The sequence below is a fragment of the Pavona decussata genome, unplaced genomic scaffold (assembly GCF_977016875.1).
Source record: "Pavona decussata unplaced genomic scaffold, jaPavDecu1.1 SCAFFOLD_96, whole genome shotgun sequence".
Classification (NCBI taxonomy): Eukaryota; Metazoa; Cnidaria; class Anthozoa; order Scleractinia; family Agariciidae; genus Pavona; species Pavona decussata.
The window spans coordinates 70,001-75,000 of record NW_028145513.1 but is presented as its reverse complement, the minus strand read 5'-3'; the positions used below and the strand labels follow the sequence as shown (position 1 = coordinate 75,000).

Below are 5,000 nucleotides of genomic sequence, written 5' to 3'. Positions count from 1 at the left end.
GAGATATATTTTCACAGCAATCAAAGTTGTTGTTTTTGTAAGTCTCATTAACTTTGTTGCTGTTGTTCTGGGATATTCTTATAACAATTAATTGACATTGTGATCTGTGTACAACTTGCACCTTACCCTAATTCAATATTTGTACCATATCAGTTGGAATCATTTCCATGTCAATTCATCTCTAACAGAGAGAGTTGACTGGGATTGGATCTCATTTACCCCTCCGTTTTACAAACTGTTTGCGTTAAAAATTGTCTCGTTTAATAGTTATATCGATTGATGATACCGTAGATTCACAAGCTTGTTAACAAAAATTGGAAAATTCATGAGTAGCACAAGGTACAAAACTTAAACGTTTGGATGAACATCTTGACATTGCTGTATAAGATCGCGGGTCAGATTTTTCAAAATTTCACGTTTTCGCTCTTTGGTCACATAACGTATTAATGTTGAAACTGCTGAGCGAAAATTGGCTAAAATCGTCTAAATTCGTCTAATCCCCCACCTCTAAGGAACGATTATCTGTTTAGGAGTACCTTTGTGCCCCTGTTACTCCCCTGTCTGTTCCAAGTCTGGGGGGATTCCATTGATTAGTTAATTAATGCATTAGGCTACGAAAACTGGAAAGAAAGGAATTGAAACCTAATGTCAACGTATATTTCGTTGCTAAGATACCCCAATCACCCTCCTCCTCCACCCCACCCTCTACCCTTCCGTCAATTAAAATAACCTGCCTAAACTTCTTGTTAAAGAAATGTGTTACCTTCCTGTGTTGTCTTCGATATAATCGATCATTAAATCGAAATGACTTTTGTTTTATCTGTAGGAACCTCTTCAGCAACAAAATTCAGCATCTACCAGAAGATATATTTTCACAGCAATCAAACGTGTGGTTTTTGTAAGTCTCATTAACTTTGTTGCTGTTGTTCTTGGATATTGTTTTATAGAAAATTTGAGATAGTACGCACGCTCTAATTGGTCGATAGGTGTGTTTAGATGAGAGTATGTAAACACGGTTGTGACGTCACGCTTTCTGTGTCTCCCGGGACTCCCAGCACAATTTGAAAACATTTCAAAGCTTTTGCAAGGCTCGCAAAGGAATTTCAAGTACAACTGTTAAGGAAATGGTGAAAAATTTCCTAAAATGTGATCGAGGTTTGCCTATCTCCTCCCCCCTGAACCCGAGGGAAGAAAAGCAAAAGAAAGAAGAACCACAGCGCTTTGCCTGCCTCGCTAGACGACCTCGTCGAGGGAGCTCAAGTGAAGACGAAAAAATATTCAACAAATACACAGTAAACATTTTTCAAGATAATTTTTGCATCTGAGTACCACAATAAAATTCCCTAAAAGACATTCTTTATTCAAAAAATGTACACGAAAACGAAGACAAAACTATATGCTACAGCCCATAAATGTTTCAAATCAAACTTTGTGCCGGTTCCTGTGTTTTGGCTGTCAAATTTGTATAAAATGTATTTTCTCTGAGACTTTCTCAGCGTAATTATCTACTGTTAAGATTACTATTACCAGCATCAACTTCACAGTCAGGATCCGCTGCTTGGGCTATGATTCTTAAACAGCAAAACTTTACAAGGTACGATTAGCGACTTGACTTCTCGGCCATCTCAGGCTGCCACGTCGGGCAAGTTCACGTAACTTTCAAGAGCGACCATGCACAGTGACATTCATTTTCAGCTTAAATAAACTCCTCATCTTAAAGTTCTTTCCTTACAGAATCGTATATTTTGTACATTTCTTCTATTTTTCACCGAATGTTTGGTATTTTTCTGTAAGATTTACGAGAATTCAAAGCTGAAATGGCCGTCATCCACACGGGGCTCGCTGACGCTTGCCGCAAATTTCAACTTGATTTTGACTTTCATAACGCAAATTTTGATTGGTTCATGTGTTGCCAGATGCGTGTTTTCGTTGGCTAGCAGCAAGAATGATTGTCCAAAGCGTGTACTGAGAACATCTATTTCAATCCAGAAATAAATAATCAAAACTTCCCTTCATTTGTCGGATTATTTTTTTAGAAATATTTTATAAAAGCAACAGAGGACTTTTTTTCCCGTGTTTACATAGCCTCATCTAAACACTCGGGGAGTTGGGAGAATTCAGTCTCGAAAGTTATGCAGACCCTCGACTGCGTCTCGGGTTTGCATAACTGTCTCGAATTCTCCCAACCCCCCTCGTGTTTAGATGAGGCTATGTAAACACGGAAAAAGTCCTCTATTGCTTAAATAACAATTAATCGACATCGTGATCTGTGTAAAACTTGCACCTTACCCTAGCTCATTTTTTTTTGTACCATATCAGTTAGAATTATTTCCATGTCAATTCATCCCCAACAGACAGAGTTCACTGGGATTGGATCTCATTCACTCCTTCGTTTTACAAACTGTTTGCGTTAAAAGTTGGCTCGTTGAATAGTAAAATCGATTGATGGCACCGTAGATTCAAAATCTTGTCAACAAAAATGGGAAAATTCATGAGTAGCTCAAGATACGAAACGTAAAGGTTTTGATGAACATCTTAAGATTGCTGTATAAGATCGCGGGTTAGCTTTTTCAAATTTCACGTTTTCGCTCTTTGGTCACAAAAAGTATTAATGTTGAAACTGCTGAACAAAACTTGCTTAAAATCATATGAAAAATAACTCAAGAGCTGCCAAAAAGAGTGTTTTGGTAGCCCAGTGTATAAGTACACAGAGGCGTCATACCCTGACTGAATTTAATTTGGCGTCCAGCCCCCTTGTAACTTCAGATTGCTATCAAAATTCGTCCACGATCTCAAATAACAGTAAATTTCGGTGGTTTATTTACATCGCACGAGAAGCAAAATGAAACAATGAAACAAAAGAGAGAGAAACGTTACCTTTCAAAGGATGATAGCAAACCAAAAAAAAACATTTTGACAAAGGAATGTAACGTGTGCTTGCTTAAAGTGAAAAATGTTCTTGGTTGAACCCCTAAGGGGGGTGGTGCTACAAAAAGGTATAAGGGAATGTAAGGTGATACCGAACGGATAATTATAGTGGAAAAATAGTGAATGGACTACTAGCAATAAAAATCACCATGAAGGCAAAGTGAAGCTTTAGTCGTTCTGCTTCGTCGTTCTTGTGGCTCAAAACGGCGAAGCTTTGCTTGTAAGTAGTAAAAGAAGAGGAAGAAGGGAGGAAAATTAGATTTCAGACCAGCTTAGCTGCCAAGCCCGATTTCCACACAAAAATTAACACCCTTCCCCCCCCCCTCCTCCCACACACCACACACACCCCCCAGCTTCCAAATAACACACCATACGAGCTGAATGTTGGACGTCTTTTTTCGTACCATGAAATTTAATAACTATTTAAAATTTAAAGCGGAAGCCACCGGAAATTAACGAGAAATTGATAATCAAAGCTTGAACCATGCAAGCTTGTAGTTTCGTGCGCTGGTCTGTAACAGTTACGTCCACTGTTGCTTTTTAATTTGATATGTTCCCAAGAAAAAAAAAAGCCTTTCATGAACGTACCTTTCTTGATCTTCACCCCATTGTAGTCAGTAGAAAGTTGGCTGAAATCCTTAATAAAGGACATTTCAACCCATTGATGGGAGGACACGTACCTGTTGGTTTTATGTTCTTCTAGAACTGCTACAGTTAAGACACAAATGTATCCCATATTCTTTGAAGTCTACTTTTGTGATCACTACTGTTTTATTTTATTGTATTTTTATTTTTATCATTATTATTATTTTTTTTATTTGCAAAACACAATGCTTACATTTGTTACAACACGGGCTAGTTACACCGCTAACAATATAATATTTTACTATAAAATGCGCACATTAGTGTCAATACTGTTGTACACTATACTAACAATACAGCGTCTACTTACAATTCAATACATATCGCTCCAAAACATACAATTACTTAGATTACTTACAATACGTGTTACCTGCACTTCTAACTTTATTTACAGTGCCACTTGGAAAAGTAAACAAACTAATATAAAACTTATGAGTTACAGTAAAAGTCGCAAAAAAATTGATTACGCTAATTTAGGAAAGACTTAGAATTGTTTTACTTTGAAAGGAACTAAATATTTTGGAAGAAATCCCACTTCTTTATCTATCTTGTTCGCCTGATTTAACCGCGATGTATTTTTCAAATAATGATTTGTCGCGAACTACGGATATAAGTTTACCAAACAGGAATTTTAAATATTTAAATAATTAAAGATATGAGCCTGTCTACGCCTTAGGTAAGCACTTCTCGTATGATGACAATTTATCAGGCATGAGAAACTTCATCGACAAACTGGCAAAGTTACAGAAAACTCTAATTTTTTGGTCTCAAAGGGAGTTTATGGAAGAATAAATATATCAAAAAACACATATATTAGCCCTTTCAAAGGTCGTTTTTGTCTGTAGCTCTATGCAAACACCACCTTACTTCCTTGAAGAAGTGAATAGAATGATTTTCGACTTCGTATGGAATCATTAACCTGTGAAAATCAAAAATTCAACTTTAATAAACATACATACATACATACATACATACATACATACATACATACATACATACATACATACATACATACATACATACATACATACATACATACATACAGTTGGCTGCTACCTGTTATCCCTTCTCACCGAAAAGTATGGCCAAAACATCGGTCTTTACCGCGACGACGGTCTTGCGGCCTTCGACAAAACGCCACAAGAAATTGAAAGGATCAAAAAGGAACTGTGCAAAATTCTTCGCGAAAATGATTTAAAGATAACAATAGAAGCAAACCAAACCAAAGTGAATTTCCTAGACGTCACGCTTGACCTGCAAAGTGGCAAACACTACCCATTCACAAAGGAAGGTAACGTCCCATTGTACGTACACAAGAAATCCAATCATCCACCCTCTATCCTGAAAAACATCCCAGATTCCATCAACAAACGGCTTTCTGAAGTATCCTCAGACCAAGAATGCTTTGACAACGCCAAAACCGTGTACCA

The 5,000-nt window shown here is 37.1% G+C and overlaps 1 long non-coding RNA gene across 1 annotated transcript in view; it reads right to left on the bottom strand.

Annotated features, from left to right (window-relative positions):
* Positions 1-3,796: 3,796 nt before the first annotated feature.
* Positions 3,797-5,000, bottom strand: part of LOC146472760 (uncharacterized) — a 27,520-nt gene continuing 26,316 nt past the window's right edge. The window contains exon 2 of the long non-coding RNA XR_014866522.1: positions 3,797-4,489. This is a non-coding gene — a long non-coding RNA (uncharacterized LOC146472760). The remainder of the gene's footprint in view (positions 4,490-5,000) is intronic.